Below are 25678 nucleotides of genomic sequence, written 5' to 3'. Positions count from 1 at the left end.
CATAGGCCGACTCTCCCTCGGCTATCTTCACCTTTCCTCTTCCCCCCTTCGTCATTTTCACTCAGGATGGAGCACAGTTTGCTCTATTAAATCTGTAATGATATGCAAATGAGATGCAAATCCCTCCCAGAGGAGTGGACTGCTGGAGGGAGGCTATCTGATGTCAGCGTTCAAGAGAGAACCATTGCCTCAGGAAGAAACAGAGAAGAGGAAGTGTGTGTGTGTGTGTGTGTGTCTGGGAGTGTGCGCCTATGTGTAAGAGAGAGAGAGAGGGGAAAAAGGCAGAGCTGTTGAAAAAGGGCTAGGGCATTGATTGCAGCGGTAGAAAAATGTTTTTGATTTATCTTGGACACAGGAGCAGAATGGGACCTTCAGTATCACTGCATGGCAGAAAAACTCAGTCGAAGAAAAATAATACCCTCAATCTGTCCTCTGTACAGCTCCAGATAGGAGGCAGAGAGGGAGAGAGGAAAGGGGGGGGCAAAGAGAGAAAAGAGCCGCAGAAATCTGAGGAAGAAGATGGAGATTGGGAGAGGGTGGGGGTCAAGGAGAGGCTGATGCAGCCATGGCTGTTGACAAGAGAAAAATACACCTTTCACTGAGAAATAAAGCTTCGCCTCCCTCACTGCTGCATTCCCTCTGACAGAGAGACTCATCTGGCCTCGCCTCACTCACACCGCAGAGAGAGAGAGAGAGAGAGAGAGAGAGAGGGAGGGTACTAACAAAAAAGGGGTAAACCGCATCAATACGTTTTTCTGACATCAGCAGTGAAACTATGTCTGTAGTTTAGTGCTTTCCACAGCTCTCTCTCTCTCTCTCTCACACACACACACACAATGTGTACAATGCTCTAATGCATATGGACCTACTGTATCTATGGCTGTCAGACTTACAGACCCTAAGCCAGGCTATTGGCATCAGTCCTGTGCTCCCTCTCACCCACCTCTCTGTCCGACTGTCCACCTTTTTTTTTCTCTCCGTCCCAGTTTAAGCTCAGCTGTGGCTTAGAGATAAATACATATAGTTGGAGCTGGACACAGAATGCAGTACCCATTTCTCTAACCCGTGCTCACTTTCTACAAACAAACACCCAGGGGACCATGTGATGGTGATAAACCTGAGCTATTTTTAGCTGTAAACAGAAAGACGGAGCGCCCTAGCTTCAAAATTCCACCAGGACTGTAACATTGTAGGTTGGAGGCCGTGGTCAACCTCCAGGTCTGAAAAGTGAAGCCAATGCTGAAGTGCCTTAAACCTGCATTCTTTCTAACAGCCAGCAGGGGGCGACTCCTCTGGTTGCTAAAAGAAGTCTGATTGTATAGAAGTCTATGAGAAAATGAGCCTACTTCTCACTTGATTTATTACCTCAGTAAACATTGTAAACATGAGTTCATGGTCTCAATCGCTAGTTTCAAGTCTTCTTCAATACAGCGTGATGTTCATTTAGTAAATTATGGTCCCATTTAGAGTCAGTTAGACCATAAAGCAGGGGACTGTCACTTAAATGAGAATAGCTGGTCCACTTTAACAGCCCACCTTAAGTGAGTCTGAGCTGGAGTTGCAGGATACAGGAAGTTGGCTCGGGCCTGAGGAGTTGTAGCATTTATTCCAGCCCCCAGGAAGTGCGCCAGTCGTTGATCCCAACTTTCGTAGTGGCCAAACGGTGGTACTTTAACTTCCGCGTCAGTCACGTGATGTATTGGGCCCAAAAATGCTTTTTCCCATAGACTTACATTGGGGAAAAAGAGGTTTTTAGGTGAATCAACTTCCCATTACAAACACTCTAATAGCCCTTATTTAAAAAAAGTTGTAAAACGCACTAATAGCTGAATCCCTTCCTCGGTTCATGTGAATGAGACCCAGACCGAGGCTGGAGCGCAATCCGTGTCGACAGCGTGACGCTGGGACCCCGTGACCGAGTCATGTGACCGAGCGGACGCTACTGCGCATGTTCCACGTGCCCAAGACCCGGGTACTTTTCCAGACGGAAGTCAAGCCATTTAGGCATCATGCGCCATTGAGCAACTTTCATAGGAATGAACGGGGCCCCGCCTCCAACGCTGTATCCAGTTCTCTTAATACATCCATGGTCTGAGGAGTTGTAGCATTTATTCACCAACAAATAAACTGTACACACACTGCACTGCTACGATGGCCAAAATGCCAAAATATGGATGGAGGCTTCACTGACCCACTATGTATGTGTTACTTTTATTTCTGTGTCTCAGAAATGGCTGCAATCCATTAGCACCTACAGCTTCCCCCTGACAGCAAAAATAACATTGCACCACTCAGCCAATCAAATCAGAGGTGTGAGATCCTGGAAAAGCTTGGAGAGCTCATTTTTTATTTATTATTTGTTCCCTACTGAATACACTACCTACAGTAAACATACCTTCCTTATTCACTGTGTACTGCTGTACGTACTGTCTAATGTTCTGCTATACACAGACAAATGCTGATGTGCTCTGTATGTACAGTCAGTCCTCTGCTGTTCACTGGAGCATGGCTGACGTTAAATGACTTTCTCAAGGGTACATCGCGGGGTTTTGAGGGTGAAGACCACTAAAAAACTAGTTTTCTAGCCTCTTCACCCTTCACACAAGACAGTTCATTCTAAATGTGCCTTGTTTCACGGTGTAACCATATATAATAATAGGCACCATGAGTCCAAATCAATAAATCAAGGGTGCGCAAAAATGAATACGTTACAGATATGGACACATACATCTATAATAAGACATATCAAACAATGTGATGCACAGAGTTAAAACAAACTTAGCTTACGGTGTACTTCATAACTGCAGAACCAGCATAGATACTGCATCCATGTCTCTGTGTTCAGATCAACAGATGTTTCTCTATCATTATGGCCTCAGCACTGTAGTGTATCAAAGCCATTCAATACAACAGGAGTTTGTCCACTATCATCTTAGACCTACGTCTTCCTCTCTTTCCAAGTCTCTCTCTCTCTCTCTCTCTCATATAAACATCCAAATCTTCTGTATTGCCACTTTTCAATTGCCCATTGATGTTGATTTAAACAGCATAAGTGGGCTTACTAGCTCGTCAGTTAGTCCCCAAGAGAACTGAAGTCACTTCACTTCTACACAGCTCTTGCATTTTAAAATATTCCCTTTGAAAACCTTACGAAGGAGTTGTCAATTTGCCATTGTACTCCTCTTTGAAATGCTCTTATCACTTCTGAACTCCTGTACAGAAATCTACTAGTACCTGATAACTGCTGTGCACTTGATTTGTTCAAGTTTTGTCAAAATATTAAAGGAGTTGCCATAGCGATTTTCCCTCCTACATCTGTTTGTATGTGAAGCATATTTAACCTAAAGTTCAAATAAAATGCTTCAGAATACATTTAAATTGAATGATAAATTGAAATGCAAATTTTATACAAAAGGAGCTCCGATAGCCGAATTATATCGGTATCGGCAGATATCTAAATTCAGGTATCGGAATCGGATTGAAACTGAAAAAAAGAGAGCCAAAGCACTGCAAAGAGACACGAGCAGTGAGTGCAGTTAGTTCAGGGGCATATATTAGCAAACATGACCAGCAGCAGGGCAAAGAGGACAATGAAGGATATGGAGAAAGTGAGAGCTAACAAGACGACACATCTCGAGTGGGGCAATTTGTTTTGGACAAAGCATTTTTTATTTTTCGGTGCGTTTCTGTGTGATTGGTTAAGAGGATGAATAACGTGATTGCAGCAATGATGACTAATTGCTGATTGTAATGATGAGTGTAGCATCAGGACAATGAAACTTCAAGCCCCTATTTATCTCGCTGGCAGGTAGTTTAATACTTTTGGTGTCCAAATACCTCGACATATAATCACTGGAGCAAAGACACCCAGATAAGCAAGTGTGCGTGCAGTGAATTGAGCTGGCTGTGGCTAATCAAAACTCTTAAGCTCCATTGCTGTGGGAAGAATGTGTACATCTGTAGTCTAGGCTCGACTGTCACATGAGACAACATTACTCTACTTAAATAAAATGTATGCTCATCAAGTTATGGCAACTTTTCAACTGAAATCAATGGGAGAGAATGGTTTGACATGAGAGTGAGTGAAAGAAGACAACATTATATTCACGATATACCAGTTTGTTTTTCTCTGTCTCTCTCTTCATATCTCGTGGGTGTAGTTGTGCATTATTCAAACCACATAAACTGCAGCACTATGTTGCATTGCATTGGACAACTTACACAGCCAGAACAGTAGTGTCAGGAAAATACATACTCACTGTTACTGAAACTTAATGTATACTGGATTCATATTTAGTATACTTCTATATTGGCAAAGGGGTTCAGGCTCTTCTCATACACTGTTCATAGCTATACCTATGATAAGTAATGCACTATAATTCGTATATACCCCACGTAATCAATTTGTATGTCATCCACGTAATCGTGAGCCAGGAAGGTTGACGTATAGAGCGACACTTAGAAAAGAGTGGAGAGTAGGGAGGAGGTCGGGGTGAAAGGATGGGTCTAAAAACACTGGACTTTCACCCTGGAGACCGCTGTTTATGTCCCGTGTGAAACCCAGAAGTCAACGTTGACTTATTTGTCACGTAACTTCCGTACTTATTTTACGCCACTTCCATAGTTATTTGAACCCAAATGTTGACTTACTTTTAAAATCAGTATCAGAGTATTTTCATTTTGAGATACGTCACAGTACAAAAGCTAAAGATGCTCTAACTTCCATTTCACAGGAACTTTAAATAATGACACTTCCTTAGTTATTTGAACCCAAACCAAGATCTTTCCCTAAACCTAACCAAGTAGTTTTGATGCCTAAACAACACAGGGGCTTGCGCCGGCACGCTGATCGCTCATGTTGCTGACCATTTGTAGGAAAACACACGAAAAATACAACTTTTCTTAAAAGATACCATCACAAAAAAAAGTGATAATCTTCACTTAAACAGGGTCTTACTGAGTTCAACCACTGAAAACACATTTAAGACGATGCAATAACATTTTAACACCCAACAACCTAGTATCACACTTTTCTAATGCCACATCTAACACTGCCCTGTCGCTTTTATTTCCACTCTTCATGAAAGCCCATTAAAATGCTTTAGGAGGGTTGACTGCAGACTCTTCCTCTTTTCCAGGCTGATAAAGAAGCTGCTCTACTGTGAGTTGGTCCCTCGGCCCCAGCCATGGTCGAGTGAGCTGCACTCAGACACCTGCTGCTCATTAACCACAACACAGAAAGGTGACCACTTCAATCAGGATATTAAGAGAGGAAATGAAATGGACGGAGGGGGGTACATCTGGGGGAGGGGTGGGGGAGGAGGAGGACAGGAGAGGAGATGGAGCTCTACAGAGTGTCCCAAGGTTAAGAATGGGGAGAGGATTGAGGGTTATTCTTTGGCTTTGTGCCCAGATGCAATGTTGTGTCCCTCACCTTCGCTCAGCTGAAAATTCCCCAGCACTCAGAGGTGTGTGTGTGTGTCTGCCCTGTCCACCTGACATCTCTTAACAGTAATAATGTATTCCCTCCTATTAATATGTTATGGATCAGAGAGCATATTATCGATCCACCAGCTCAGCCATATTGCTACGCCTGGTCCACTCCCTTCACTGCTTTCTCTACCTGCTGCCTCCCTCTCTTCTTTCCTCTGCTGCACCACCGAGGACTCGCCCATTTAAACCTCCTGATAGAACACCTTTCACTTTACTAGCTCCTCTCGCTCTCTGCATTAATCCCTCATCCTCTTGCATTAGCACTGTCCGATGGATAGTTAAACATTACCCATGGTTTACCCATATATAGGCTTGCAAGTGGTGCACAAAGTGAGTGACTATACAATCATTCAACAACAATAATGATAATCCATTATTTGTTGAGGTCATTTATCAAGTAAAAATACCAAAGATTTGCTGGTCCCAGCTTCTTAAATATTATAATAATGCTTTTCTCTCTTTTATATAATTTTAAATTGAATATATTTGTTTTTTTTCGACTGTTTTTCGGACAAAACAAGCAATGTTGTTTGAATAAAATAAGGTTGATAAAATTACACATTAAAGTGGGGGATAGGCCGTAAAAATTCGATAATAATCTTTAAGCATATTGTAATTCAAGTGTTCTGAGAGAACACACTGTTTTCAGGCTTTAGAAAATGTAACCCGTGACGGGGAACGAGTGAGCGTTCTGTAGAAATACAGATGCGCGTCGTGCACGTCCCTTCAGATAGTGAAAGCCTGATTCAACATCCTGCAGGAAAAGCTGCTATTCCAGCATTGACAACAAATGTTTAAACTGCAAAGTAAACCCAACAAAGGGAGACGGACTTATCAAAAAGAGTCTGACAACATCAGCAAAGCGTTTCACAGATGGAGAGAAAATGTTGAGGCTAGCTCACGGCTACGTTAGCCACGGCAGTAGCTCGGGGAAAGCATTATTTTTTCTCTCCATCTCTCTCATAGTTTAGCCTTCTGCATGAGCTCACCGTTGCGGTGCAGCCATGATGGCTACGGTTAGCAGAAGGCCAGACTATTAGCAACACTTTCTCTCCATCTTTTGAAACGCTTCGCTGATATTGCAGCTCACTAGAGCCTGGAATCACAGTATGTCATCTCAAATGGCTTTACAGGCCCACACGTTTGCAAAGAAAAACAGGACAGTAGTACTCATAGAAATGCCGCTATATAACGGCATCAGGATCATGTCATCGGCTCAGGACAGAGAGCGGAGAGAGGAGAGAGGAGAGCTGCAGGATAATGGCTGTATTTTCAAATTCAGGCTTTTCCAGAAAACTGCCTACCCTGGGGTATCACTTGAATTACAATATGTTGAAAAGTTATTGTGGAATTTTTGCCCAATAACACCAAAAATAAACTGCCTCCCCCAGCTTTACTTAACGACGCATTATTACGGTTTAAGACAAACCACAGAAAGTGCATCACTTGTTAGCTGGTAAACCATCTGTATGTGACGTGGACATCATCCCCATTAGTCCCGTAATAGTGTTCCAGGGGTCTGACACAAAAATCACAAACTATCATATACATTATATACATTCAAACATCACACTACATACCAAAATCCATGTCCTCACATTACCTTCCATAAAAATAATGCCAGTGAGTTCCATACAGTGAGATATACTTATTTCAAACCTTTAGACACCACAAACCAAAACATTGGCACGCCAGAAGAATCATTTACTGTTCGCTCATGCAGTTAATTGCATTAAATACACTTTTAATGCTTTCTTCAAAGTGGCTCTGGTATTTGTTTTAATAGCGTGATTTGGTAAAGAGTTCCATCTTGTAATAGCTCTGTAAATTACAGCACATTTGAGGAGATTTGTTCTCGGTCTAGGTGGTAAAAGATATCCTGAACTGGCCTGTCTTGTCAGATAAATATGTTCTCTACTGATGTACACGACTTGGTCAGTAAAATACTGTGGTTTCTTGTCATTTAGGACAGATTCAGGTGAAGAAGAAGCTTATTTTTAAGTATTATTTTGATGCAAAGATTTGCACATTAGCAGGAATGCAGCACAACATGGAAGTGAAAGCAGTGCTCTGTTTATTTAAATGTGAAAGTGCAATAAAATATTTCTCAATAATGATCAAAATAATCAGGATTATCCTTTATGCCATAATCATCAGTGTAATAATCATTTAGATAACATGATCACATGCCGCTAAAAAAGATTTTGCTTCATCCAACTTCCTTGGATGACCTCCACTTTCTTGGACGACATCCAACATGGAAGTAGCAGCTAGTTATGCTCATTCATGGATCTGGAGCTCCATGAAGTCATGACAACAGTTACAGTACGTCTCTCTGCCGTTGTTTATTGTCACCACCAACAGAACTAATCAAGTCCGGTTAGAACAAGAGGAAAACATCTGCTGCTCAAATAGAAGAGTGTGACTAAAGTGTAGATATTGTCTCTCCTAAAAGATGATATGTCTTCATCAACACAACCAAAGCTGCCATACTGCATCACCATAATTGATGTTTGAGTTTCTGCTGCATTGCATTTCACTTACAACAGCCCCTTGGATCAGTCTGGGGAAAAAAACAGTGACTGTGCACTTTGTTGCTGCACCCACATTATTTCTAAACTTCTCTCTCCGAGGGAGGCCAAACTCTTCTGTTGCAGACAGACCTATTAAGATTGTATTATACCTTAAAGCTGGGGTCGGTAACTTTGGAGAAACCTGCAAGAGTAAGCTAGATTTTGAAAGCATCCATCCGAAAAACACAGCCCAGTGTTGCCAACTCTTTTCCAATGAAAGTAGCAGCACTAGCTCCAAAAATCCCTAAATCTAGAGAGACAGTCACAACACTGACAGTCCGTCACTTCAGAGCTCCCTCCAAAGACACTCATAATGAAGGTAAACAACGAACATGGCTATTATTAATACTCACAGCTGTCAAGCTAGCAGCTTGTAGAAGACTTCGGTGACGCGCAATTAGTGCACGAGAAGTGTTCGCGCAGGTAGGTCATTTCATTCGGGCAGAATTAAATAATTGGACGGGCTTATTACAGTCCTGCGACAGCCACAGATACCAGAGTATTTGATTTATTGATTGCGGTCGGGATGTAATAAGAATTTCAACAATTACATCAAAAAACATTTCTACAATACATCACAAATTTCCCATCCGGCACCTGTAAGCCCAACAACCGGCGATTGCCAATATATTGGCGCAGGTGTTTGTGTGTGCGGCGCGCCACCCTTCCCTCGCCCATCATAAAATACACTTCATTCAAACTCAACAGAAACAAAATAAAACTCACCAAACCTGTCTTGGTTAGTCTTTCCAACAAATCACCAACTCTGGTTTGGTCGAAATAAACCCTTATTTCACAGAGTTAGATGTGAATATGCCGGCTCTACACACAGTTTTCTCCCCGCCGCCTCTCTCTCCGCCTGCAGAGCAGCGGATGAGCGGCTCTTGTTCTTCAGAGGACCATTAAATTAGCAAAATAAAATGACAAACGTTGGCCCAAAAAAACAACCGACGATGTACCAATCGATGATAGCCAATATGGTTGTCCAATGGCCGAACCCCATTACCCAACTTAGCTTTAATAGTATCAGAGGCTTTTCTCAAAGTGAATATTGGCGCTAAAGTCTTGAGCTCAAAGCTCTAAAACTTACATTCATGTACTCATTGAGAATACAGTATTATTACAAAACAATATTAAATACCATTATTTTGCATTTAAAAAAGAAAATAAATGGTGGATTACACAAACTAATGATATGAATATGATATTTAGATAATTTAGGGTACAAGTAACAGCACCTTCTCCAAAAGGAAACTAACGATGTGTCCAGATCTAGAGCAGTGCTTTAACTTTCAGCCCTTTTTCTATCACATCTCTAACATCTGCAAAGCCCTCGCTACCTATGGACATTTACAGAGACTGCAAAATACAAACAGAAGCAGTTCGCACTCATAACCAAGCTGCGAGACAGCATTAACAGCATCACACACATACACTTACACACACACACACACACACACACAAACAACACTTCACACATACCAGAGCTCATGACATTCATAAGAGGAAATGAAAAAGAGCGTGGCCCTGTCCCGGGCGCTGGCGTGCAAGACAGTGATTGTGTTGAGTAAATGTGATTACCTGAGAGTCGCTCTCGGGAGGCAAACGCCACCGAGTTATTACACTCTTATTATTCCCAAACTAATATCATAGCCTGCCAATCACCTACAACGCATTCCTTAACCACACGCCGACAAGTGTGGTGCTGCCACACAAACTGGAGGAGAGAGAAAGAGAGAGAGAGAGAGAGAGAGGCATACACATGCAAACAGAAGTACATTAAACACACCCACACAGATCTACGCTTACATTAACACACGGGGAGAACACATGCAGAATGAATCCAGACACACTCATCTGACTCGGCTGCAAGCCAGCAGACATTTACACACACATAAACACACGCGCTCCCTCCGAGGGCCCCAAGGCGAGGGGAATCGTCCTCTTCATCTGAAGTGGAGAGGAAGCCCATTGGCCAAATTAGATTCCGACGTTTCCTGACGGAGTTAAGCATCAATCTGCAGCGCTGCGCCGTGATTTGCCGTGACCTTGGCCTATCACAGTGCAGCGTCTGGGAGTGCTCAGAGAGGCTCTTAATCAGACCTGGAGGACATGGGGTCCATGATGACATTACTCAGCCTTTTATCTCTCCACACACGTCCCTCTGTTTCTCTGTGTGTCTGTCTTCCAATCTGCCCTCTCCTCATCCCTCCGTTCCCTCTCAGCTCCGGGCCGAGGAGGTGGCTCCACTGCTCAAATGGATGCTCACTTAACCTGACCTCTGAATGTAATCTGTGTTCGCTGATCCAATTCTGCGCCGCCAGTTTGCCCTCACAATGCTGACCAAACACAACAAAACGCAGCCCTTTTTGTATCAAATGTGCCCCATTTTCACTCGTTCTACTCAACAGGTACATCAACAGGTCCGTTTCTGCATCACTGATTGCATTGCAAAAACATCCATTCTCATACACACACATACATGACCATCCTCTAAACAGTACACACACTCAGCCTCATTCCAGAGCTACTGCAATCCCATTGTGAATGATGAGATTGGGCTGAGATGGAGATAAATGAGCCTTCATTACAGCCATGATAGCGCCAAGCAGCACCAGAGAGAGGCGAGAGGGGAAGAGACGCTCCCCTCCTTTCATTCCCCTCCGTCCCTCATTTACCATGTCCAAGGGTTCTTAATGCGTAAAGGACACAAAAAGGACAAGGTGCGGGAATACAATAAATATGTGCATTTATATAGCTTGCACTTATACATACATACACACATGCACCACGTTAAAGAAATATGTGCATTTATATTGCTCATTCTCGCGCACCTATACAGTGCTTCAAACCGAACTCCATCCATAGAGGCTATATAGAAAACACCTACGTAGATAATGGAATTCTCTGTCAGGATCTATCAAGGGAAAGCTTTTACCTCCACATGGATAACACACTCGCCCTTAGCTGGAAACACACACACATTTATGCACACATAACTTTCTCAAACCCACAGACATGTTGCATGCCAAATGAATACAATAAAGGCGTACCGTTTTAGGGACATCCGGCCCATTTGATGATTGAAAGAGATTTGTAAAAAATCTAAAGATATAAAAAGCAGTATCTCATTTTTCCCCCCATACACTGTACAGAGAATGTAATTGGATTTTTCCCCCCTTGGTTTAACGGATAATGTTCTGGAGGGGTATAAAGTTATGAGCGCTGCACAGCACCTGTATACACATTCAGACACGCTTGTACGCCGAAAATGCAGTACAGCAAACAGTGTGATATTACAACTGCCAGTATGATACAGTAGCCCTTAGTTATTTTCAAACAAAGTAATATTACCGCTCATATCCACTCTATATCAGGGCCAGTATTCACAGTCAATATTCTGCGCTGTACTGTAGCAATACAGAAGCGAGACCAGAATTTTAACAACCAGAATAGCCAGCCGAGTGTGTGTATATGTGTGTGCGCGCCTGCTGCTGAGTCACGCAGGGTCCAGAATGGATTAGTCTGAGTCGAGCTTAATTCTCAGTAGGTCAATGTCTAGTTGTTACCTCATAAAGACGTGATGGGGATGTGATGGGAGACCAAAAGACAGAGACAGAAAGATACAGACCATCCTCAAGGCATGCAGATCAAATCCCGATTTCGCTCACACACAGAATATTTCCCTCTATGCCTCTCTCTCCAGCTCTGGCTGTCGAACAAACAGATGTGCATAAACATGTGGACACACAAACACTCACCGAGGCCCTCGATTGGCTCGGAGCCGATGTAATGACTTGCAGGTTTCGTCTTAGACATTTTAATTGCTTTTCCTATTTTCCTGTCCATTCATCCTCCCACATCCCCGTGCTCTCTACCTAGCCGTCTATGTTGTACAACACATTCTAGCGTTTAGGATTACAGTCTTATCAGTGAACGTCTAAAGGGACTAATTTAACCTCTGGAAATGAGCAAGTGGCTTTGAGCGAGATTTCCCAACAATTACTCATCATCCTGCCAATGTACCCTTGAGAAAAGCTCACAAATCTATTGGCACAAGGATGACAAAAGTTGACAGCAGGAAGGTTTAGCACCACCTGTAGGTGGTAGGGGAGTCACAATACAATCTTATTGCAATTTTAAACATTTTGCGATATGCTGAGTATTGCGATTTATTACCTTTTTTCAATTGCAAATTATGCAGTTTGGCAACATCTGTTTTATCTAATAAGATGCAGTTTTCAGTCTGTTCATCTCAGAAATTGTATCCTCATATCTTGAGGTCAAGGGACCCCTTTGAAAATGGCCCTACCAGTTTTTCCTTGCCCAAAAGTTAGCGTCATTTAGCATTCTTCCTAGTTTGATATGATAACAGTATCTTCACGCTAGTTTTAAGACTGAGTCCGCTACGATCTCTGAAAGACAGAATAGCAGTCGCGCTCACCAATGGAGCGGATTGTTAAGAGTTAATAGTTTATATAATAAAAGATCAATACTTGATAAAATACTGCTACGCAAAATATCCCGACACTATGCTGTAGCTATATTTCCGCCACCCCTACTAGATGATGAGATTCACTGTCTCAAGGCCACATCTGCATCATGTAGGACAGAACCCAGGCCTTCTGTCTGAGGGACAGCATACCTCCTCGCTACAACCTCCTGCTGATTTGATTCAACCTCCAAAAAAACTTTCAGCAAAAATTGTTCATTTAGCAGCAAGTACTGTAGTGCAGCAGGGCTTCAGGTGTTAGATCCTGTAATACACACAGGCGTAGATGTACAGCACATCACACAACCACATGCTGCAACTCACCTGAGGGCCACCTCCCTCTAACAAAAATGTTCCTTTTATAATGAGGCTTCCAGCCCATCAGTGCCAATAAAAAAAGCGTAATGTACTATGATAAAATCCCACAGAATCACATATTACACAGATGCTCCCAGATAGCTGGGAGTGCTCACTTCTCCAGCCTGCAGCCTTGAGGCAGCGCCCAGCCCACAGTGATTGATACTCCGATACAGGCGTTTTTCTCGCTAGCCAGTAAGAAAACACACACACACACACACACACAAACACGTCTGTCATCCTCGCTGAGCTCGAGCTGGCACAACATACATCTCCCTCTCTCTCCTGCTCCATCCATCTCTGGTATTCTCCATTTATATTTCCCTCTCCCTCATTCATATCAGCATCTCTATATCTGGCTTCTGTGAGGATCTATCCATCTACAGCATGTCACTGAAGAATATCTCTCTCAATGCTTATCTTCTTCTCTTGCAACTCCTCTCCCTTGGCTCGGCACTACTTTCTTAACTTGAACACTAGTGCTGAAATGACATTTAAGTGTAAAGATATCTCCCTCTGACATACTCCATATATATAAAGCATCCTTCCCACTGTACCATGCACAGCCTCTGACTACAAATCCACACAGCAGACTCTCAAACTCTCTTACTCATCCCTTTAAGTGCTGACACACACCTGATGGATCCTACGCCCGTTCCCGGTTCCTCCTCTGCTGTGCCACCACACCACGAAGGTCACTGCCGGCCCGCTGTCGCTCTTCCCCCTCCTGTCTTCCTCTTCCTCTCCTCTTCCTCTCTGTCCCTCTCTCTGCTTTGGCCAGAAAGAGAGAGAGAATCCTTGCAGGGGCAGGAAATCCTCAGCTACAGACAGAGACACTCAGAGACTGTAGAGCCTAACTGCAGCTGATGCTCACCGGAGGTGCCGGCTGACTGAGCTGTGGAAGTGAAGGAGGGAGGCTAACGTGGCTAGGCTTCGGTCTGCACCACAGCAGCCTACAGACACACACACACACACACACACAGGCAGAGAGCTCGGAGAGACGCTAGCTCAAAGCTCACCGCGGCAAAGCTCCGAGTCAGCAACCTAGTCCCCCTCCCAGCCTGCCTCTCTCCTGCTCTCGCTCTGCCTCTACCCCTCCTCTCCTCGATCACAGTTACCACATTCCACCTAATAGCAGAATCCTCCCTTAACTAAAGTGTACATCACTGTCATGTTTCTCTTCGGGGCTCTGTGATTTACCTTCAACAAAAGCTGAGATGTAGGCTACATCCTGTCTTCTCACAAATCTATTTACGCTTTTCCAAGGTGTGTTTGTGCACATGGGATTCAAAGAAAAGGGCTGAAGTCAAGATAAAAACCTTGTCAGAGTTTAACAACATCAACATGCAACCACCAACCAACCATCTTATGTTCAATTCTGTATGTACTCTATGTTTCACTGAGCTGGAAGACAAACTTCGCATCGGGGACAATAATGAAGTTGATATTAAAACAGTCAGGTTTTCACTCAAAGTGGTCACTTCTGTGAGTGATTTTACTGATGTGTTCTTCCCCATGTAGGCTACTTGGAGTGCTCATTATTAGCCGTGTTTCCATTCACGTATTTTTATTCGCATATTGAAGTATCGCATTACAAAAGCTGTATGGAAACGGCAAATTTCGATAAAATAAAAAATTGCGGGGAAAAAAAATATTTTACAACACACACAGAAGAAGAGCAACTTTGTTCTCTGCTCAGGTAGACATTGCTCCTCTATATCTTTACATGGCAAATAGTTGTTTGCTGCTATATTAATGCTCTGGATATCATATAGAGAACCTTTAACAGTACCAGAGGCTTTTCTCAAAGTGAATATTGGCGCTAAAGTCCTGAATTCAAAAGCTTCAAGAACTTACATTCATATTCTTATTGAGAATACACAATTGTTACAAAACAATGCACTTAAATACCATTATTTTGAATTTAAAAAAGAAAAATAAACGGTGGATTACACAAACTAATATATGAATTCAATAAAGTTGAAGTTAAAACAGTCAGGTTTTCACTCAAAGTGGTCACTTCTGTGAGTGATTTTACAAATGGCTTCTTCCCTATGTACTTGGAGTGCTCATCAGTAGCCGCATTTCCATGTTTATATTGAAGTATCGCATAAGAAAAACTGTATGGAAACGGCAAAATTTGATTAAACTATAAATTGCGAAAAAAAAAGAAAAGTTTTTACGTTCATTTGCGGTGTTTTTTGCCTTTATCGAAAAAGTCTCATGACTTGCCTGATCAGCTGAGCTGAATATCGGATATTCCTATAACGTGCGAATGTTCGTCTTTGTGTCCGGACAGATGAAACATGACCAGTACTAGCTGACATGAAAAAACAATTAAAACTTGCCAAATTGAAACTAATTCCTGAAGACCTCTCTCCATGTTTCTCTCGTAGATGGTTAGATGGCCAAGATGACATGTTTTGTTTCCGGTTCGCAACCTCCATTTCTTCTAAAATGTGTTTACTGCCTAAAGCGCCAACTAGTGATAAAACTTTGCTGTTTATTCGCTCCAAACCAGTTGATGGAAACGGGCCTTATTCACATTTCTTTTCTTTTTTTTTACAACATTTCTAAAGTTCACTTAAAGGGACTGTTTGTAACTTTGTAAGCGAATAAATGTAGCGGGTCGGCACACATGCGCGCTCGCATATGCACGTTCGCGTGTGGCCGCTGTACCCTCCTCCTCTGCCTGCTCACCTTCACTTAGACAGCGCGCGCTTTCTCGATCAGCTCGCTCCATCTCTAGACGTGAACGCGCGCTCACTCCACACTGCAGAAGAGTTAGTTTAGCTCTGAGAATATCTAGTGAATGCACAGGGGACGTTTGTGCAGAAATAACTGCTGCAGCTCCTCCAGACCAACAGAGGTTTCCCGTGTCTTGTGAAGTGACGGAGCTGTGCAGAGAGTTACGTTGTCTTCTCGTTACCGACCGGGTGCCGGTGTCTCCTCTGTTCTCTCCGGCTGCGGGCGGAGAGAGCAGGGAGACACTCTGCAGAGCCCCGCTGCCTCAGCCTGCACTTAGGCAGGAAAAGCCAACACTAGGATCAGATCTAAATCATGTTCATGGAGAGACCTTCGTCTGGTCAGCTAACATTACTGCCAAGCAGCTGAAATATAGAGTGATATTGTGGTTTTAGCTGACTTGTGTCGCCTCACTGTGTTGAGCGATGCTCGTTCAGGTATATTTAGAGCGAGCAAGCGCGAGCCCGACGCTGACTTTCGTTGATTTCACGGCCACAGGTGTCGCTGTTAAGAAGCATTTCTGAAAGTTACAAATAGTCCCTTTAAAACTCACTTGGAAACACGGCTAGTGATTGGAGTTTTTGGTTGGAATGGAAACCTGAACACTGTTGGGTGTCCATGGTGGCATGTATTTGTCCACCCCTGTACTGATGGTGTGTAGCCCTGCAGGAAGTTTTGTTTTAGTTGCCAAGCTTTTGAGATATTCATCTCTGCCTCCACTTCAATACAATTGGGGTGAATGGAATGAGGTCTGCGCTGCTCCAAGCACTGAAAAATTACGTTTGACACAAATTTCAGGAAAAAGAGTTTTCATTCGGTAGAACTACTTTCTACTAAATGAATAGTCCCCCAGGACATCAAACTGAATATATCTGCATGACTAGATACCACACACAGTAAAAGATAAAAACGTTTTTTAGTAATTTGGGTGAAGTGACCCTTTAAAATACAAAGTGGCATAGAGACCACATAAATGCACACTTATGACAGCAGGGGAGAAATGGAAGAGGGGCGGTGGCATACAGATGAATCCAAATCCACACGCCGCCACCTTCACCACCGCCATTTATCATTTAATGTATTCATCCTCTCCAAACCTAATGCCTTGACAAAGACGGGCTTATTCAGCCCTCCCTAACACAAAGATTAGCCTCAGACAGACACCCTCACAGAGGACAGGGAAGAGATGAACACATAAACAGTGGGAGGGGAAGTCAAGTGGAGCATCACCCATTGGGAAAAAGGAAATGAGAAAGGGGGCTCCGATCAGGATTTTTGGGGCCAATCACAGATCACAGGGTCTATTTGAAGCCTTCTATTAATCCTGTAGCATTACTTATTCATTTAACTATTCTCAACAACATTGTATATTAAGTATTAAATTTAAGAGATGAGAAAGTATCATGGACTGACAACTGTTTATTTATTGGCAGGCAGAATGTAACACATATTCCACTCCCTCTCATAAGCCCCTTTTATACAGAGATCCTGCAGTACTGCTGTAAAGAAGACCCCTCATTACACCGACTTTGCTGTTTTACACTGAACCAAACAGAGCCGGCATAATGCCGCTCCAGTTGTGATTTCAGATAGCATGCCGGTGTGACATGTAGCTGCATCGCTGCGGCGCGTCAAGTGCCGCCGCTAGCACCAATAGGAGGTGTTGCGCTGCAGCGTGTCTGAGTATTTTTACACGGTGTTATTACTACTTTTACTAAAATTAAAAATTCTTGCACCTCTGCATTAGCTTTAATGTTTTATGTGTCACTACTTAAACTTGATTTCTCACCCGAAGAGCCGATCTCCAGAGATATGGCTCACCAGGCGATATCTTTTTTGCCATTGTGGGTCGTATAGCTCGGGATATTTCTCAACCTCAACAACTAGTCTCTCCTCATCCATTCATCAACACACACGAGAGACGGCGACAGCAAGAGATGAGTGAGATCGGAAGTCGAGCCGCCAGGGGAGCAGAGAGGAAGAGCTGCTACAGGAGCCGGGATGTAGTAAGCAGGGGGTGCGAGTGGAAAAATGTGTTTTTTCAGAGGCAGCGAGGCTGGAAATAGGACAGTGGCGTGAAGTGTCCCGGGGCGGCACGTCAACAAGCTTGCCGCTGATGTGGCTGATGCGCACAGAAAATAATATGGGCGGCTGTTTTGACGTGTGTCGTCAACAAAGATCTCTTTACAGAGATCATCAGAACGAATATCGGTCCATAACAATCGGTGGCCGATCGATCGGTGCACCCTTAGAAATGAGTAACTCTATCGGACAGGGTTAGATTGGAGAAGAGTTTGAACGTTTAGCCTGGTGAGTAATATGTTCACAATATTAAAGCTGCAGTGTGTAGGACTTGGCAGCATCTAGTGGTGATAGGGCTGTGTATTGGCAAGAATCTGGCGATACGATACGTAACATGAGGGTTACGATTCAATATATTGAGATGGTAAACGGACTTGTATTTATATAGTGCTTTTCTAGTCTTCCAACCACTCAAAGTGCTTTACACTACATGTCAGCATTCACCCATTCACACACACATTCATACACTGATGGCAGAGCCTGAGGCTAAGAAAAGTTTACTTTTTTATGCAATCAGAACAGTGGGATCTGCATTTGCATTTATCACAGTCCCCGTAACATCCAACATCATAGCACTACTTTGAGAGGGCACATACATTGAGAAGGCGTCTCCCTTTGCAAATGAAATAAAGTATTGACTAAGTTAATTTCTGCTTGTAACATATTTATTAAAAATCAATACTGTTTTTTTTTTAATCGATATTGCATCACAAAACATAATATCACGATACTCTATATTTTCTTACACCCCTAAGCGTTGAGGTTGCAGATTGGAACCAACTGAAACTCCTCTCGTGTGCCAAGCGTGAAGAAGAACAATGGCCGATGCAAAAACATGAAAATGCGAATGTCCCTATCTAGAGCCAATGTTTGGTTTGTCCGTTCTGGGCTACTGTAGAAACATGTCGGTCGGCTCCGTGAAGGGGACCCGCTCCCTATGTAGATATAAACTGCTCCTTCTAAGGTAACAAAAACACAATGATTCTTATTTTCAGGTGATTATACACTAAAGAAAACATACTAATATTCTCTTCCATTTCTGCCAACAGATCCCCCTTAATGTTACACACTGTTCCTTTAAGAGTGTTATGTGTTGAGTAGTAAAATGTCACAACTCTTCTGTTGCATTGATCCAACATAGTGACTCCATATGTAACACCAGCTGTGGACGAAGCCACTGTTCAAGGGGACAGAGAGAGAGAAGAAAATGACAAACTCATAAAGAGTCCGTCACAGAGCTCTGCCGGCTTGTAGAACAAACCGCTAAAAGGATATGAAAGAAAGCCTCCGCTCGGTCTTCTCTAAAAAATTTCTTCCACCTCTCCCTTCTCTCTCCATCCCTCACTCTGACTGCGTTTTCATCCCTCGCTCTCCTTCTCTCTCATCTGAACAAGGACATTCAGTGCATCACCACTATAAAAAAAAAAGTCATCTCCATCTCCACTCATGGCTGTTGCTATGGCCACAGCAATAAACCTGACTGTGCTGCTTCACTCCACACTGAATGAGTGTCTGTATGGGATGTGCTTATGCCCTTACATGCCCACTGTGTCAAATCTATGAGGAAACACACACAGGCACCTGCATCACTCCTCACTGCGGACCAGATTTAGTGGCTACCCGCAGATCTATACACCAGAATTCACACAGGTATAGGAACATCATTTCATCTAGGGAATTAGTTGTGTCATGAATACAGCTTCCGTCTACTTCCTGGTGATGAAGACGTTGTAAGGAGCCGCAGTCTATTGGCAGCCGTCGAGCGAGGCCATAGGGGGCAGATTGATAAGAGAGTGTGTTAACTGTCATTTGGCACAGAGGAGAAAGATTACGTTTAAGTAATGACGATGTGGAATGCTGTTCCATCTCCCTGCCACTGTCACATGCTCATTAAGAGCATCAGAGCATGTCATTAACATACACACATACGCTCGCTAAAGCGTATCATTAAATAGATTTAATTATCCAACTTTCTGAGTCTCTGAATAACGACAACAAGTGCACAGTGCATTCAACTTCCAAACAAATGACTCTCGTCAGTACATTTCTAATTAGTGCAGAGAAGAGGAAAAAGATTGGTATTAACCTGGGCTTACGCCGTCTGTGTGCGTTTCAGCGTGTGTGTGTGTGCGTGTGTGTGTTTGTGTATATTCATCCTCCAGTAATTATATTTCCAGGCAGCGGTGAGCAGAGAGGGGCAGGCCTGTGTGTATATTCCATTCGGCTTATCAGACGTGTCCAATCCTGAGGCAGATCAGATCGAACTGTAAAAGCTCATTAATTACGGATGGTTGCTGAGCGACAGAGAAAAGGAGGAGAGCGGGAGGGAGGGAGGCTGGTAGGGGTGAAGTGAGGGGACTGATGGGTGAGGAAGAAGTAGATGAAGTGCAGTGTTGGAATGCTGAAGCCGAGAAATAATTGAAAAAAAAAAAAGAAATCTCCCTGTGGTTTGTATTTGAGAAGTAAGCACTCAGCAAGCACAGCTTTGGAGATCAAAGGGTAAATGTTGCTGGCCATCTCTGCTGATGGAGGCTCACACTGTGTCATTCATACAGGAAAAAGGCTCACACAGCAAACTCAAAGAACACACAGGAAGATTTTAAAAGCTGTTTGGTTAAGCATTATACTGAGAAAATAAAGTCTGTGGGGGATAGCCTTGAATAAATTTGATATTATTTGAGTTATACTTGATTTAAAGGGACTATTTGTAACTTTCAGAAATGCTTGTTAACAGCGACGCCTGTGGCCTTGAAATCAACGAAAGTCAGCGTCGAGCTCGCGCTTGCTCGCTCTAAATAGACATGGACGAGCATCACTCAAAACAGTGAGGCGACACACGTCAGCTAAAACCACAATATCACTCTATATTTCACCTGCTTAGCAGTAATGTTAGCTGACCAGACGAAGGTCTCTCCATGAATCAATGCTGATCCTAGTGTTGGCTTTTCCTGCCTCAGCGCAGGCTTCAGCAGCGGGGCTCCTCAACGAGTTACGTTATCGCCTCCCGACCGCAGCCGGCAGCCGCAGGGAGACACCGGCACCCGGTCGGTAACGAGACGATAACGTAACACGTGGAGGAGCCCCGTCAATTCACAAGACACGGAAAACCTCTGTTTGTCTGGAGGAGCTGCAGCATTTATTTCTGCACAAACGTCCACTCTACATTCACTAGATATTCTCAGAGCTAAACTAACTCTTCTGCAGTGTGTAGTGAGCACGCGTTCACGTCTAGTAGAGGTGGAGCGAGTACGCGAGCACGCGAGCACGCGAGCACGCGAGCACGCGAGCACGCACGCTCTGTCTGAGTGAAGGTAAGCAGGCAGCGGAGACGAGGCTCCGGCCACACACGAGCGCGCATATGGGAACGCGCATGTGTGGCGACCCGCTACATTTATACGCTTAAAAAGTTACAAACAGTCCCTTTAACGTGAATCTAGAGCTGCAGCAATTAAGTGATTAGTTATCAACTATTAAATTAAATACCAACTAATTTGATAATTGATTAATCGATTTGAGTAATTTAAAAAAAAAAAATCATGTTTCTTTCCTCCTCTATGACAATAAACTGAATATCTTTGAGTTGTGGAACAAAACAAGACATTTTAGGACGTCATCTTGGTCTTTGGGGAACACTGATCGATATTTTTCACTATTTTCTGACATTTTATAGACCAAACAACTAATCCATTAATCAAGGAAATAATTAACAGATTAATCGACAATGAAAATAATCATTAGTGGCAGCCCTACGTGAATTGGTACTCGGTAGTACCAACGTAATTCGGTCGGTAACCTTAAACCAGTCAAATTGCAGTTTACATCCATGTCTGTCCAAAATGTCATCATTTTATCATTTTATCCTGTTAGACATTTGTGTGAAATTCTCATAATTAGCATATGAATTCTTGAGTTATGGCCAAAAATATGTTTTGAGAGGTCACAGTGACCTTTGACCACTAAATTCTAGTCAGTTAATCCTTGAGTTAATCCAAGTGGACGTTTGTGCCGAATTTGAGGATATTCCCTCCAGGCGTTCCTGAGATATTGCGTTCATGAGCGTTCAATTCATTCAAACTGGACAGAAACAAAATAAAACTCACCAAAACCCTCTCAGTTAGTCTTTCCAACAATCACCAACTCTGGTTTGCTCGACATAAACCCTTATTCACAGAGTTAAGATGTGAAAATATGCCGACTCTACATGCTGTTTTCCTCCGCTGTCCCTCTCTCTGTGCCTGCAGAACAGCGGCTGAACGGCTCTCGTTCTTCGGAGGGCCGTTAAATTAGCAAAATAAAATGACAACATCTCCCAAAACAATTAACGGCGATGTCGTGTCAATCAAACCAATATTTGTCCAAATGCCCAACCCTAACAGGTAGCCAACATATTGCCTGAAATATAGTGTACATAACATACACATTTTGATCTTTGCATCTGTGCAAATCCATTTGAAACAGCCTCAACATAACGGGGTATTCCTTCCTTGTAGCTTCTCTGCCTCCCTGCAGCGCTTCTGGACACGGCTCTAACTCATGAATTCATGAATGAATTCAAGGACTTCAGTGATTGAATTCCACAGAAATGAGAACCATCTTTTAAGCTCTCTCTGCTTCACCATCAGTTGTCACCAGCCTCTATATGCACTACACACACACACACACAAACTCTACTGTATGCCTGGAATTATACAAACACACACTAATAACTAAACTAAATCTATATACACTACAGTCCAACTTCCGCCCTCCTCTGTTTTCCTTTTTCTTCCTTTGCTGCTATGTGTTACCTACCGATCTTCGACAGTTTACAGAGCAGCTATCTACACGGCTAATCAGAGTAACGGTCAGAGAACTAACAGGAAACCCCCCCAACCAACCTGGCTAAGACACACACACACAGATGCAGACAAACACATATGCATGTGGACTCAAGCACCTCCTTTTTCCATTAGCTGGTGACTCCCAGATGAATAAAATATAGTAGATGATCATGCTGCAGCCATCAGATTAGAGCACACACACATACAGTACATGCAGACACACACATATATATATACTGTACAATCACATATATGGCAAGACATGAGAAACCAATTCCCGTCCGCCACACCCACCTACAGTACAGGTCAGAGATAATCATAAAAAGTAATTGGTACACACTCTTGAATATATTAGTGTTTGATTTGGGCTCCATCGAACTCCCACATATTGGCTCTCTGGTGACCAGCAGACCGGTAATACGGTACAGTGTGTTAATCAAGATTTTTCTCTTCTCCCAAATAATTTCCCTATGGCAACATTTTTTTATAGACAATCATATATGGTGTCTTCTTTTTAATTCACAATCTTTTAGAGCTACTTTCTAAAAGATTTTTCTTTGACTGTACTGTGATTCAATTGTATCACTGCTGTTATTAATCCGATATAAAATGACACCTATGAAATGTTGTGCATGATTTTAACGATGCACCCACATGTGCATGATGGCTACCATGCATAACCTGCATGTGTTAGTTGTGCGTGTCCTCAGAAATTAATGCTATAGCAAGCGTCAGCAAGTAAGCCCATAAACGGTGGGAGGAGTATTTCAGGATGTAAAGTAAGGTAAGCAACAATGGCAGAACGCTTCAAAGAGATACTTTCTGCCGTCATCAACACAGTAACCTCCTTAAAGGGATAGTTCAGATGTTTTGAAGTGGGGTTGTATGAGGTACTTATCCATACTCAGTGTATTACCTACAGTAGATGGCAGTCGGCATGCCCCAGCCGTATTTTTTCCAGATTACATCACACGTGTAATGCACTGCAGAAGGATTTATGTTTTGTTTTTGTAATGATTATGTACTGAGGTGGGTCACACAGATACTGATATGGAAAAGATGCAGCTTTTTATATTGTAGACTGTTGTAGTTGTTTTGAAACACTTTCTGAATAAAAAGGGAGTTCAGTTCTCTTTTTAAAAAAGAATTTCAAAGAGTAAATGACAGTTGTCAGGACATAAAACCAATGATCTGTCGATCTTTACTAATAGTGTAACAAAAGCATGTTTAAAATGAAAATCGAATCAAAACATGGCCTTGGAGAAAATCGTGACACACTTTTAGCTTCTATGCTGGTACTCCTCCCTCCTTCTCCAAACTGAGGGCGTGCAGACCGGTAATACACTGATTATGGATAAATACCTATTGTAACCCCGCTTCAAAAAATCAAAGTTTAGTTTAGTTACGTATGTCTACATTTTGCAAAATCAAAAATTCTCAGGGAGGATAATTGCAGTGTTGGCCAGGGATGATTCAGCCCCAATGTACTGCTCAGTGGAATCTTTAATCCTCCAGGTACACACAAATTATGCAGGAAAGGATAAAACAATGCCATGTCTACGCATACGTGTGGATAAAAAGCAAGTATATCATGTTCTTTACATTCACCAAATGTAGTGAAAACAAAGCACATTGTAGTTTGGATATAGAAGTATATGTTGTACTTATGTAAAATGAATAAATCATCAGCACATTAATTCGGAGACAGAATGTCTGTTCACAAAGACTACCATCACAAAGACGACCCGCAGCCTCTAATGGCCTCTACACTGCATCATATATTGCATGGCATAAAGTCAGATTTTGCAGGAAACGGACAGCTTTGCAGCACAAAGGAGGCAGCACAGGAGGACGCAAAGATTTGAGGAAAATGTTGTCTTATTTCGAGAAACGATAGCATTCATAATAGCGGCCATTTATTTACGTCAATTCTACCAAGGTATCATAACACATTTGCCAATGATGTATTGATATTTTTAAAATGCTATGTGCAGCACATTTAAGTGCCTCTCAGCAATAACTCCCTAAAAGAGCATCTCTCTGTTTCCCTCTATTTAATCTCCTCCTTCCTCCCTCCTCCTCCCACCGCCTTCTGCGATGTCTGGGTGTCATTAATCTGATGGTGGTGGAGTGGTACCCATTACAGTCGCACACCCTAAATCAATGACTGATACATGGGGGTGTATGTGTGTCTGCATAGCCCAATATTGCGGCGAAGAACACTGGGATGCTCCTCCTCCCCCTCTTAACGCTGTCTTTTGATTCCTCTCCCCGCATTGCTGATGATCTTACTCTACAGGAGGGCCTAATGAGCTGACGGGCCTTCATGAATAAAGAGAGAAAACCCACGTACACATATGTGCGAGCGCACACGTAACACAAAAAAATGACTCAGACTGTTTGTTTTAAAGAGCGAACAGTGTGATAAATCACAAATGCTAGTTAGAAGTAAATATTTGCATGCGCTAATTGGACTCATTAATGGCAGAGATATGAGTGGGGGTGGGGAGGGAAAAGAGATGAGTGACTACTTAAATATACACCACTGATCAGCTATCTAATTGGAGCTTTGTAATGCACATGCACACACACACTCAGAACTGCTTGTGTATTGGTGTAGTAGGCTGTGGGAGAGGAATGATTAATACCTTTCTTAGACACACATGCACACACTCACACACTCAGGCGAAGACTCTCCACTGAACCCCCGTCTCCAAAGAGGCTTTCAAGTAAATTGAGTTTGGGTTTAGGGTCCTGTTTATATTAATGAGTCCACTGCCGGTTGAGTTAGACCCAGTGCTCTGTGTTATTACCTGCTTGATAATGAATGCCAGCTTGACTAGCAGCAGTCAATGGAGGCTGCCACACACACTGCAGATAATGCTGCATACTTGCCACTGGCTTGCAAGAATAGATTAGTTGCAATCTCCCTAGACTCGAAAATGATGGCGAATGGCAAAATGAAGAAAGAAACTGTGCAGACCTGGCGGCTTGAAGGACTTTCACTATTACTATATACTAGACCTTGATCAAATAGGATTAGCAAATAATTAAATGCATTTGTTTTAACCTTCCTGGAATAGCAGATTGGTTGCGTTTGTCACACAGGACAATAC

At 42.9% G+C, this 25678-nt stretch overlaps 1 protein-coding gene across 6 annotated transcripts in view; it reads right to left on the bottom strand.

Annotated features, from left to right (window-relative positions):
• Positions 1-25678, bottom strand: part of dab1a (DAB adaptor protein 1a) — a 314427-nt gene that overhangs the window by 257621 nt on the left and 31128 nt on the right. For 2 of the 6 annotated variants that reach the window (XM_037770007.1, XM_037770008.1), the window contains exon 1: positions 13552-13969. The exons of the other annotated variants lie outside the window; for them this stretch is intronic. The gene's annotated coding sequence lies outside the window, so the exon portion shown is untranslated. Of the gene's footprint in view, positions 1-13551; positions 13970-25678 lie in introns of those variants that run through there. 6 annotated transcript variants of the gene reach the window in all.

This window comes from Sebastes umbrosus, chromosome 5 (genome assembly GCF_015220745.1).
Source record: "Sebastes umbrosus isolate fSebUmb1 chromosome 5, fSebUmb1.pri, whole genome shotgun sequence".
NCBI classification, from domain to species: Eukaryota; Metazoa; Chordata; class Actinopteri; order Perciformes; family Sebastidae; genus Sebastes; species Sebastes umbrosus.
Note: the sequence above shows the minus strand (reverse complement) of the source record. Positions and strands in the feature narration are given on the sequence as shown.